Below are 13421 nucleotides of genomic sequence, written 5' to 3'. Positions count from 1 at the left end.
TATTTCATTCCTAACAGTGTGTATATAGGGGGAAACAATGGGGGATAATAATGACTGCATGGTCAGTCAGCATCTCGTTAACCCGAGCTCTGTGAGGGAAGATGGACAGCCTAGATGCAAACCCGAGAGAAACCACTCCTAATGGGAAGACTATGTCCACCCCCTTTGTGCTGTCCTTCCCATCTCTGAAGCTTTCTCACCTCAAGGAGAATCCCCAGAACAGTTGCTCTGTGGGGTTCCATCTGCCAGGTAGTTTGGGAGCAGGATTCATGGGGGTTCCATTAGGCGGGACATTTTAGGAAGCGCTCACAGCAGGGGTTCAACAAGAAGCCGCCAAGCTGTAGAAAATGCAAAACAAGTGGCCTGAGTGGTGGCACAAGCCTTGCACACGTGCTAGACCATGGTTCGATCCTCCAGCATCCCATATGCCCCCTAAAGCCAGGAGCTATTTCTGAGCACAGAGCCAGGAGTAACTCCTGAACGTCACCAGGTGTGGCCAAAAAAACAAACAAAACAATAAAAAGAAAATGTAAAACAAGTTTATGAGAATAGAAAATGGGTCAGTGGTGGCTGAAAAGACTGAGAGGAGTCACCAAAAGCACAAGGACTCTAAGTAATGGCTACTTCCATCCTGACCACAATCCCAAGAGAGGTGCACAGTGTAGACCTATTTCACACTTCTAGAAGTAAACTGGGGTGCTCCTCAAACTATGCTAGGTTCTATAAAGATAAAAATACGATTGCACGGAGGGCTGAGGAGATACCTCAACATTTTAGAACTGCGTTCATATGCCTCAGATCCAGGTTTCAAACCTTGGAACTGCCATCATGGCCCTAGGGATCCCCAGTGCAAAGCTGCCCAGGCAGCTACATATCCTCAAATGCTAGTCTGGCTTGGTTGACTAAATATCACCAGAAATGGCCCTGAGACCTCCTGAGCACTGTTTGGGGATCCACCCTTTGAAACAAAGAATTGATGGGTATGAGAAAATGAGACTCCATTGGGTCACAGTCCCAAGGCCCTTCCCACAAAGCTGCCCCACATCTTTAGTCCCCCCCCCCCAGTATTTCTACCATCTCCAGATGCTGTCCTCTGTGCTTCAGCCTCACTCTTCCTTTCCCTGCTTTCAACCTGTTTGTTGGTCCCATTCTGGCTAATCCATGCTGCCTTGTCCATTTTCCAGATGAGAATGTCGTGGTACTGAGTCACTGAACTCAGCAGCCACTCAGAGGTGCCATTCTCCTCCCCATAGCATCTGTTCTTCCTTTTGTGCCTGTGATACTCTTTCTCCTCCTGCAACTCATAGCCTCATAGGAAGCTGGCTCACCCCTTCAGAGTAGTCCTGGAGCCCTCCTGAGGACTCCCCATAGTGCCCTAGATGCCCCCTGCTTGCAATGGCTTGTTTCATGTTTTGCCTGCTTGTTTATCATTTCTGTGACATCAGGAAATGACTGGCTATATCTAGCTTGTTAGTGAATCACCAGTCTCTGGAGGATGATCATGACGTACGTGTGTGTGTGTGTGTGTGTGTGTGTGTGTGTGTGTGTGTATGTGTGTGTGTGCAGGTGTGTGTATGTGTTTCAATAAACAGCTAGATTGATTAATTGGATGGTTGGGGGCAATATGACAGACACAGGATGTGTAGAAGGGCAGAGAAGTGGGTGGGTGGGTACATTTTTGGCTAGAAAAATGAGTGAATGGATGGATAACAGATGCATTGGGTAGATAAGTCTAGATGTGTGGGTGCATGGGTGAGTGGATGGATTAATCAATTAGTAGATGGAGGGAGGGTGGGTGGATGGATGGATGAGTGAATGGATGGATGGATGGGTGAATGGATGGGTGAATGGATAGATGGATGAATAAGTGAATGGAAGGATGGGTGGATAGATGGGTGGGTGGATGAATGAATGAATGGATGGATGTACAGAGTAGATGTTTTCATGAATCATCAAACTAGTTGTACTAACTCTCACTAGTCAGGTTTAGCAGTGGTGACAACTTATTTTCCCTTCTCCTCAGCTCAAATATTTGCATTCGGTTGGTATCCAAACAGCATGTCACAAAGACACAGAAGTCGGAAAGAAAGTAATACTCCTCTGTTCTAGGAAAAATAACTATGTAAGGAGCCTCAGAGAAAGTCTGGCAACCAAACTAATAATAAACATGGCTAAATATTGCCAAGCAATTACCAGGAGCCAGGCATCGTGGATAGCAGTGCCATTTGTTCGTGATAAGTGTGCTGGATGCCAGCTACATGCCAAACTCCATTCTTGGCCCTGGGGAGACACAGTGAACAGAGGAGCCCCAAATACTCATATGTGTGGAACTTATAGTCATGGGAGACACTGGCGCACTCAACATTCATAGTCTTAGCTAGGTTATTGCTGTTCCGAACTCTTCACAGAGCGGAAGTTGAATGCAATAAGTTGCCACGATGGCAGATGGGTTGTTTTCTACTGATGGTATCCAGAGAGGTTGATGTAAAGTTGGCCCTAGGTATGGGCAGGCTCCGTTCACAGATTAAAATTTATAGCAGTAAATGAATTATTTGATTGTTCTAGTATGGCAGGGGAAGGTGGATCATACCTGAGCAGTACTCGGGGGCTACTTCTTTTTATGTAGTCAAGGAGCATCCCTGACCATGCTCAGTGGACCTTATACAATGCCAAGAATTGAACTGCATCAGCCATATGTAAGACACAAGCTTCGCTGTCCCTCCAGCTAAACATGTGCTCTCCCTCCAGCTAAACCAAACTCTCCAGTTCTGTGGCATTGAGCTCATTGATGGTATTGTTCCCCCAATAATTGATCACCCCAAAAGGAAGTCCCACACTCATCAGCAGGCAGCTCTTTCTCTTCCTCTGAGAACCATGAATCAGTATCCTGTCTTTGGATTGACCTACTGCAGATATTTGGTCAAAAATATTTGATGTCACCTTTGCATCTTCTTTCACACAGCACAATGGTTTCAGGGTCTGCATGTCTGAAGCTGCTGTTTTAATCCTTTTTGCTTTTAATCCTTCTAATTCCTTTAATTCTTTTGCTGACTGAGTAATAGTCCACAGTGGTACTCAGCACCAGCAGGCTTGTCCAGTCATCCATGTTGCAAATTTGGATCCCCCCCCCCCTTGGCTGTTGTGAATCGTGCTACTTGGAACTTTCATGGACAAGCATCTTGTTAGTCCACAGCTTTTCCGAGTAACTCGCTGGAACTGGCTTGGTTACTCAGGAGCATTTTGTGCAACTGTCCAATATTTTCACAGAGACTCTTGACTTTTTTTTATTCCAACTGCTTATTTTTTTTAGCAGTTCTTTTGTTTGTTTTGGGACTTGGGCCCACACTCAGGGGTTACACCGGGCTCTGCACTCAGAGATCACACCTGGTGGGGCTTAGGAGACCATAGGGGATTCCAGGGATCGAACCACATACCAGACAAGAGTACTCCCTGCTGTACTATATCACTCTAGTCCCTAGACTAATATCTTGTTTTGTTTCTTTGGGGGGGGTGGGGGCGGAATTCCCATACCTGGACATACTCAGGAACTCCCATCTTCATGCTTTAGGGTTGCTCCTGGCAGTACTCATGGGGCCATGCAGCACCTCAGATCAGACCCAGGGCTCTCTCCAGCCCTTCAAGCCATCTCCTCAACAGCTGCAATTGATGTTTGTTTTCTTTTTAGTTTTGTTTGTGGGCCACCCCTACTGGGCACTCCTGACTCTGCACTCAGGAATTACTGGAAGTGCTCAGGAGACCCTATGGAATGAGAGGAATCGAACCCAGGTCAGTCACATGCAAGACAGGCACCTTACCTGCTATACCATCGCTCTGGATCCACAGCCTCTGTTTTTATCAGTTTCCCAGAGCAGGGGACACGCACAGAGAGGTTGAGGAAACATCCAAAGGGCGCGCAGCTCATCAGTGGCAGAGAGGGAATTACTTAGGCAAGCCATCTTCAACTCTTCTTACTCTGGATTGTGGGATCCAACCGATTGCGTTGGGGGAAATTTCCCTGGGTTGATAGTTGATGGCTGAACAGAGGCCCAGAGACCCATACACTGTGTATATAAGAGCCCATTGCACATCCTTCTCCTTCTCCTCTACCACCATATCACTGCCTCTGCCTCCACCTTCTCCTCCTCCTCCTTCTCCCCCTCCTCCTCCTCCACCTTCACCTTCTTCTTTTCCTTCTTTATCATCATTATCATCATTTTCTCCTTCTCCTTCATCATCTTTGTCATCTTCTCTTCATTCTTCATCTTGGTCTCCATTGTCTCTCTCCTCTTCCTCCTTCTTTTCTCTTCTTTGTTTTCTTCTTTGTCATCTCCTCCTCTCCTCCTTCTCTTTTCTTCCTCTTCTCTTTCTCCTCCTCTTCTCCTCCTCCTCCTTCTTTGTCTTCTCCTCTTTCTTCATCTTTCTCTTTGTCATCTCCTCTTCCTCTTCCTTTTTTCCTTTTTATTCTTCTTCGTCTTTGTCTTCTTCTTTGTCATATCCTCTTCCTCCTCCGCCTTCTCCTCTTTCTCCTCGCAGGTGCTGCAGGGACTGTGGAGCAGGAGGTGGGTGGAGGGGTGGGACCCAGAACCTCTGCTCCATACCTCTGAGGTGTGGACGACAGTTATTAATCCTGGATGGCAGCTGTGCAGCTCCCTCTTCCTGATGATGATGTTTTGATCCGGCGAGATTAATGTGCCAGGTCAGAGCACATTCCCGGCTGTGGCAAGGCGAGGGTGCGGCAGTGCCTCCCAAGATAAATTGCAGCCTGGGAAAGGGCCACCGCCTTGTCGGGCCTGTCTGAGTGCTCTCCCCGATACTCATCAATCCTTGTCGGAGGAGAAGAAAAGCCGGGGTCTTCATTTGCAGCTGGGAAGGGGGCAGGGCCCCCAGCACAGCTGTCAGGGACCCCCTAATGGCTCACAGGGCAGATGCTCATGCCAGCCTGCCACTCTGTCCACCGAGAAGCTGGGTTGGCTCTCCAGAATATCGGTATTCAACCTGATATATAGGTATGGGGGTGTGCACTAAATGGACCCCTGCCCCAGACTTCATCCCAACAGGGCAGCTTTGGACCTCTGCATCTCCTGGGGAGGCTAAGTTCATTGGTTCAGACTGACCCCACGTAGCTTCAAGTTACAGGGGGCCAGGCCCCAACCATGCTCTGAGGTTGAGCCCAGTGATGATCAGAGTGCCAAGAAGTGCTTCTCACCTCTGCCTCTCTGGTGGCCCCTGAGTACCATGGAGCAATTTGAGGCTGGTCCCAGGACACCTGCGCCCCAAGAGTGGGGGACCTCTGTACATAAAACACTAGCCAGGCCAGTCTCTTGCAGGGAGATCCAGAGCCAGGCCCAGGTGGCTACATCCGGCTCCGTGTAACTTTAGGACCTATTTCTTGTTGGCTGTGGCCAGAGTGGGGTTCCACGGGCCGGGAAATGCAACTAATCAGAGTGGTTTTTGCCCCTTGATTGCCTCTGTGGGGAAGTGGCTTCCAATTCCCGCTTCTCTTCTGCTCTTCCAGTCTGGTGCCATTTATTGTCCTACATGCCCAGAAGGCTCCTGATCACTGATTCTCTGCCCTGATTTGGAATCCTTCTTTTTGTTGAAAGGGGTGGGGTGTTGGTCCATGCCCTGCGGTCGCTCAGAGATTACTCCTGGCTCTGCACTCAGAAATCACTCCTGGCAGGCTCAGGGGATCTGGAATGTCGGGGATGGAACCTGGGTCAGTCCTGGCTCAGCCACATGCAAGACAAACGCCATACCACTGTGCTATCCCTCGGGCCCTTGTAACCATTCTTACTCCTGTGAAATCCCTTTCCCCCACATGCCATCACATAGGCATTTTGTCTCCTCCTCACTAGGGGCCTTGCACACTACAAGATCTCAAAGGGAGGGTTCATTTGCACTTTTCGTAACAAGCACTATGTGAACATGAATTTACTGGGTTATAAAAAAATGTTTTGAGATACAAAGATTTATTTATTAGAAAGTAGAGGAGAAAAAGGCAACTTTTTTTTGTTTTTGTTTTTGTTTTTGTTTTTGGGCCACACCTGGCGTTGCTCAGAGGTTACTCCTGGCTGTCTGCTCAGAAATAGCTCCTGGTAGGCACGGGGGACCATATGGGACACCAGGATTTGAACCAACCACCTTTGGTCCTGGATTGGGTGCTTGCAAGGCAAACACCACTGTGCGATCTCTCCGGGCCCAACTTATTATTTTTAACAGCTGAAATTATGTTTTGTGCTTTTGTTTGTGGGCCACACCCAGATGTGCTCAGGGGTTATCTTGGCTCTGTGCTCAGAAATTATTCCTGGCAGGCTTGTGGTGGCCGTATGGGATATCGGGAATCGAACCCGGGAATCTGTCCCAGGTTGGCAGTGTGCAAGGCAAATGCCCTACCGAACAGCTGAAATGTTTGAGCTTTTTTTTTGGGGGGGGGGGTACATCCCCAGTTATGCACTGTTTTGTTGCACTTCTGGTACTCAGGAGACTGTTTACAGTGCTGGGGGTTTGAACCTGGGTTGCCCACATGCAAGACAGGCACCTTATTTGCTGTACTGTCTCTACCCCAGCAACTGATTTTCTGTGTTGTAGAAAGTAGATTTATTGAGGGTTTTGTCGCCCCATTTGTTGGGTCCCGTTTACTCCTTTGTTGATTGTTTGAGTATCCACAAAGAGCTCCCAGAATGAGAAATTGATTTCCATCCTCTTGTTCCTTTTTGGGGGGAGATCTTGATACTATTTATTCGCAGCAAATAATCCACACAGACAGGAGGGTTAAAGGGTAAAAGATTGGGCAAAGAGAGTCCTTTGACAGCTTGCTGCTAGCTCCAAAACACACCTAGAGCCAGCCAGCCAACTCTGGCAAAAGACCCCCAACACCTTGCTCCCAAACTATTTATTCGGCTCTCAACAGTGCCCCCACCTGGAAGGTCAAGGTGGGACAACAGGCAAAGAATAATCTTATGGAAATATTTTCATATACAACAGGTTTTATTGGGGGGAGTGCATACAGTCTACTCCCAGCTCTGTTCTCAGAGTATCACATGGTGCTGAGGATTGAACCCTGACCTCCTACATTCCAAGTTTACATCAAAAACATCTGTTAGCCTCTTTAAAGACTTGGTTTTTTGGCTTTTAGGGTTTTTTAAGTTTTTTTCTTGGGGGGGGTGTTACGCCACACCTAGTGGCATTCAGGGGTTACTCCTGGCTCTGCACTTAGAAACCTTTCCTGGCAGGCTTGGGGGACCATATGAGATGCTGGGGACTAAACCTATGTTTGATCCAGTTTAACCATGTGCCCTACCCACTGTACTATCGCTATAGTCTTTTGGTTTTGTGGGGGTTTTATTGGGGGGGGCACACACAGTGATGCTCACGTCACTCCTGGTGGTGCTCAAGGGACCTTATGGGATGCTGGGAATCAAACCCGGATCAAGAGTCAGAGTGATAGTACAGTGGGTAAGGTACTTGCCTTGCATGTAGCCAACCTGGCTACAATCCCCAGCATCCCATATGACCCACTGAGCACCACCAAGAGTGATTCCTGAGCATAGAGCCAGGAGTCATCCCTGAGTACCACCAGGTGTGGGCTGGAGACTCAGTGCAAAGTGCTTGCCTCAGGGGATGTAAACTGCTCCTCCCCACCCTGTTAGAGCCCTAGCAGCATAAAAAAGATCATAGTAGTAGTAGTTGTTGTTGTAGTTTTTGTTGTTTTGGGAATGAGAGGTCCTTGGGAGCTGTAGTCTGGCCAGAAGGGCCTTGCAGGAAATCCAGCAAAAAATGAGTTTGGACAAAGTCCAGTTTTGAGGACGTGACTAGTGGACACCGTGACTAGTGGCAGACTGGTTTTCAAAAATGAAGCAGCAGGTGATTAGGACTTGTACTCTTTACTAGGCTTTATATTTAGACTCCAGAGCCCATTGATCCCGGGAGAGATGCTGGATGGAGCCCAAGATGGCAAAGAGCTTCGGAGGTGCTCCCCGTTACCTACCAGTGCCTTGACAGACATCACCAATCTCACTCAGATTTAGAATATGCAGGGCTGGAATGCAGGCAGCCTGTATCAGTCGATGTTGGCACCAACAATGAAGTCCCAGCCTCCTTCCTTCCTTCTAAAGATAATGGTTCATTCTGGGGCCAAAAAGAGAGAGTACAGGAGACATTTATGCAAGCCAACTCCAATCCGCCACACCTCACAGGGCCCTCCAAGAACCACCAGGGGTCACTCCTGAGCACAGAGCCAAGAATATTGCTGAGGTCAGCGGTGTGTGGCTCCAACGCCCTCACCCCAAATAAAGAAAAAGAACAGTGCTATATCTCAGCTAATTGGATGTGGCTCACACAAATGATTGAGCAACACTTCAAGTTCCATGATTGTAGATGTTAACTGCATCTGCAAAATACCTTCACAGCAACATCTGGTCTTCAAAAAATTTTTTTTTGCTTTTGTTTGGGGGGGAGGGGTCACACCTGCTAGGGGACACACTGCGCTGCCTGGTATCAAACCAGCCACTATCAAGGAAGCTGCTAGATGCTGGGCCAGTGCCTTAACCTTTGTGCTAGCTCTCCCGTTCCTGACATAATTGTATGGGTGACATGAAAGTAACCATCATGGGACTGGAGAATAATACTGTGGGGTCTAGGTGCTTGCTTTGCATCCTAGTTCCATATTTGATCCCTTGAGTCCTGTCAGGGAATAGGCAGAGAGCCAAGAGTAAGCCCTGAGCACTGCACGATGTGGCCCAAAACACAAAAATACAAAAAATAAAGTAACCACCACAATCACCTATTATGCAAAATGGCAAAGTTGGAAGGCTGGTGTTTGAGTTTATCTCAGTCTGACTTAACTGATGATTTCACCATAAAAAAAAAAAAAAGCACATTGTTGAATGTGCTCAAACAGTATTTGACATTACTCCTTAGATCTCTTCTTAGGAGGAACTACAGTATCAGATTTCCCATTAAGCCTGGCGTTCTTGGGACCCTCTTAATCACGATCTTATTATCCTTCTGACTTTGCATTTTGTACCCGTGCCCATACCAGCCTCTCTCCCTGGAGAGGTCATTTCCAGAAGTGATTTTTGTCATGGAATTTTGCCCGCATTCTGCCTCCACATGGAGAGCCAAGAGGCACTTAATGAGAGCTGGAGCCAGTGGGCCAAGGCTGGAGGAGGAAGGGACCTGGGTTGGGGTTGGACATACTGTTTCTGACCAGAGGGGAAGACCCCTGCTTCATTGATAAGGGACCTAAGGCTGAGCAGGGTGTGTACTCATAGCCAGAACAACTCAGCAAGCCAGTGGTATAGCCCTGACCAAGATTTCCAGATGTTGAAGGGTGCCTCAGAGATCTCAGTGATAATAATGATAGAATAAATATATTTGTTGGGGCCAGAGAAACAGCACAGCGGTGGGGTGTTTGCCTTGCATGCAGAAGGTCGGTGGTTCGAATCCTGGCTTCTCATATGGTCCCCCAAACTTGCCAGGAGTGATTTCTGAGCGTAGAACCAGGAGTAACCCCTGAGCGCTGCCGGGTGTGAACCAAAAACCAAAACCAAAACCAAAAAAAGAATAAATATATTCAGAAAATGTCAGCCAAGAATAACGAAGATGCCATTCGTATTGTGCAAAATACCTTCACCTTTTGTTGTTTCCAGTATGTGCTTCAGAGGAACAAAATGGATGTGATGCTGTTCTAACCCTATGAGCTGCTCGTTATTATCCACAAAATGCAGGCAAGGTGGAGCCAGAGCGGTGGCGCAAGTGGTAAGGCCACGAGCTAGCCTAGGACAGACCATGGTTTGATCCCCTATATGGTCCTCCAAACCAGGAGCAATTTATGAGTGCATAGCCAGGAGTAACCCCTGAGCATCACCAGGTGTGGCCCCAAAACAAACACAAACAAAAAGATTTTAAAATAAAGCAGGCAAGGAAACTGAGGCACAGATTAGAGGGTTGGCGAGCTTAGACAGCAGAGTGCAGGTTTGAACTTGGCTGGCTCAGTTTCCTGCTCCCCAAATCTGACACACCCCAAATTTCTGCTCACATCATCTGCACTTAGCCAAGTAACCCGCTCCCCTCATCCAGCCTTCCCATCTCCTTCCTCAGCTCCCCTGAACACTCACCCCATACCTGTCCCCCGCCAACATCATTTTGTTCATTTTCTGTTTTGTTTTGATTCCTTCCCTCTGTTCCCTGAGAGATGCTAAAGGCTACACTCCGCCTCCAGGGGACACCTAGGGACAGGGCTCAAGTGTCACTTGGGATTTCCGGAAGCCCAGTTTTCGCCCTTTGGTGGAGAGGCTGCCTTTTGCCTCATTTATTTATGCTCCAAGCCCTACTCAACTCCACACCCTCCCAGCTGTTATTCCCCTTGGGAGGAAAATGAAGAAGGGCCCCAGACAATGGGGGGCCAGGGCCGGCCACATGGACCCCGCCGTTTAATTTTCTTTAATTCATTTTATATTGAACCAAATGATCCTGTTTGTTTGTAATGCACCCACTCAGCGTGGAGGAGGGGCACAGCCCCACCTGGGGAATCGGGGACCAGCTGCGCTCACAGTTCCTGTCCCTCCCCTGCAAACCACCTCCAGGGCTGAAAGAGCCCTGGAGAGGGGGGGCCTCCACGCAGCTGCAGCCAGCGCGCGCACACACACACACACACACCCCAGGGCAACCATGCCATCCCAGAAACCCCACAGGATCCCCCATAGCATTCTGGGAATAATTGGATCAGCGCCTGTGTGGTCTCTCTGCTCCGTGGCTGCGAACCTGAGACCTCACCAGACCCTTTTCTGAGCGTCTGTTTGTTCATTCCGTACCTGGGTGTACCCAGCTTCAGCCCCAGTCAGGAAGAGGCCAGAGCCAAGTCCCATTCGGGGATGGGGCCTGGGGTGCCTGAAATGCACCTGGAGCCTTTTTTCAAGGTGATGTGGGAGGCCACAGGGGTGAAACATGGATGTGTTAGGCCCATGTAGGTATGAATACTGCCCCTTGGCAGCACACCCTTGGCAGAGATATAGGGATTCATGGGGTTACTCCTGACTCTGCACTTATGAATCACTTTCAGCAGGCTCCAGAGACTAACTGGGCTGCCGGGGATCGAACCCAGGTTGGCTACTTGGACAACAATCATCCTACCTACTGTACTATATTTTGAGCCCATGATTCATGGGACTTTAACCTGCCTGTGACTTTGGCTAGGCCCAAACCTACTGACTGAGTGCCAACACTGGGGAGCCCACCCCTGGCCCCACCCTACCCCACCTATCCCTGACCTCCCTCTCTCTACAGAGGAGCAAACTGAGAGGCCTGGGTGGCCCAAGTTTCATCCCAGGTGTGCCTTCTAGCTGTCATCTTGCCTCAGTTGAGTGCCTGGCCTGGAATGGCACCTTTTTCTTTTTAAAACTTTATTGATTGATTGATTGATTGATTGATTAGTGTTTGGGCCAGACCCAGCAGCACTCAGTGGTTACTCCTGGCTCTGCACTCAGAAATCAACCCTGGCAGGGTGGGGTACCATATGGGATGCCAGGAATCAAAACCCGGTCCCTCCTGGGTTGGCTACATGCAAGGCAAATGCCCTACGCCTGTGCCATCTCTCCGGCCCCATAAAATGGCACCTCTTAGCTGCTTTTCAAAACTCATGGTGAGATGGGACAGTCACTCTGGGGTCCTCTAGGAGACTGGAGCACCCCAAACAGCACCCTGCCAAGTCTTTTCTGGGCCAGGTGGCAGGAGGTCCGTCAGGCCAAGGCCAGCCTGCAGGTGGCGAGGAAAGCAGTTGGGATCTAGTTTTCCCCTGTTCAGACGGTGGTGACAGTGGCACTGGTAGATCTCATCTGCCTGGTCACAGGGAGCGAGCACAGGGCACATAGGGACCCTGTAAGCATCCGAGGGGTTGTAGGGGGCACTGGGACATGCCCTGGCTCCCCCACCAAGCCACATGCTGGGAGGTGGCAGCCCTTACCCGGTACAGTGGGGATTAATTAGCAGGTTAAATGGTGATTAGTTTGCTCTTCTCCAGCTCCCTTCGGTGGACTGTGAGGGAGGGGTTGTGGGGTGCTGCTGCTTCTGGGGAGGGGGACAGGTCCTGCTTTCTGGCCCCTCAGCTACCCACTTGCCCTTTGCTGGAGGCCAGGGAAGGGCTTGCCACTATGATGTAGCCCAAGGATGCCATTCAGTATTTCCCAGCTTATCCAAACAGAGGGCAGGGTTCCCTGGAACCACTTGGGGTGCTACAGGCTGGGGGGAGGCCTGTTGTGGCCATTTGCATCAGTATCACTTCCGGCAGGTCACCTTCCCCACCCCATTTCATGCCTCGGTTTCCCCATCTGTAAGAAAAGAGAGCTGGTGCTGTTTCACCTTTCAGAGTCCTATATTTGAGGGGAACTGCAAAGGCCCCAAGACAGGCAGAATTTTCAGCAGCTCTTTTACGGGTGTTTGCTCTGCCCTGGCCCTTCTGTCCTCACAGGTCCGGACAAGGCTGAAAGTGTGTGTGTGTGTGTGTGCGGGGATGAGCATCAGACTTCCATAACCTTGTGCTATTTCCTTCCACCCCCACCCCCCGGCTGGTCTCCCATCATTCTCTGGATTCCCAGTATGATGAGAGATGGCAATACATCTCTTGGGTGTCTCCTTCCATCTTAACATCCCACTTGATGCTAGCAAGATTTGAGACCTGCCAGTGAAACAGAGAAAGTCACTGAAATGGGGGGCAGAGGCAGCTGCTGGGAGGAGGCATGTGTGGTCTGGGGGGTGGGTGCTGGGATGGCACCCACCCAGTGGTCCCTCTGGCATACTTTGGCACCTCTGCTGAGTTACAGGACATCTCTAAGCCTTGGGGGGGGGGGTTTAGGGGAGCCACACCTGGCAGTGCTCAGGTTACTCTTGGCTCTGTGCTCAGAAATTGCTCCTGGCAGGCTTGGGGGACCAATTGGGATGCCAGAGATTGAACCCGGTATGTCCCAGGTTGTCTGTGTGCAAGGCAAATGCCCTACCACTGTGCTATTGCTCCTGCCCCATCTCTGACCCTTTCTTGCTTCATATGGGGACATAATTTTCCCCGGAGGCTGTTAAGCAAGGGCATCGTGGGAATGGAGCCTTAATCTCTCATCTGTGCACATGGGAGCGAAGATTTATGAAGTGGTGAAAAGCCAAGCAAGTAGAGGAAAGGGCCATAAAGGTGTACACCACTGCTACCAGCACCACTGTCATTCCCAAGGCCTGAATGATGCTGATTTTGTCATGGTAGTCACAGTACACATATGCATGCCAGCACTATCCTAATATACATATGTGCAACCAACCATCCATCTTTTTTTTTTCTTTTGGGCCACACCTGGTGATGCTCAGTGGTTACTCCTGGCTATGCACTCAGAAATTGCTTCTGGCTTGGGGGACCATATGGGAGGCCTGGGATTGAACTG

The 13421-nt window shown here is 49.5% G+C and overlaps 1 protein-coding gene across 1 annotated transcript in view; it reads left to right on the top strand.

Annotated features, from left to right (window-relative positions):
- RNFT2 (ring finger protein, transmembrane 2) overlaps window positions 1–13421 on the top strand; it is a 71570-nt gene that overhangs the window by 15802 nt on the left and 42347 nt on the right. The gene's annotated exons all lie outside the window — the stretch shown is intronic.

This window comes from Suncus etruscus, chromosome 15 (assembly GCF_024139225.1).
Source record: "Suncus etruscus isolate mSunEtr1 chromosome 15, mSunEtr1.pri.cur, whole genome shotgun sequence".
NCBI lineage: Eukaryota > Metazoa > Chordata > Mammalia > Eulipotyphla > Soricidae > Suncus > Suncus etruscus.
Note: the sequence above shows the minus strand (reverse complement) of the source record. Positions and strands in the feature narration are given on the sequence as shown.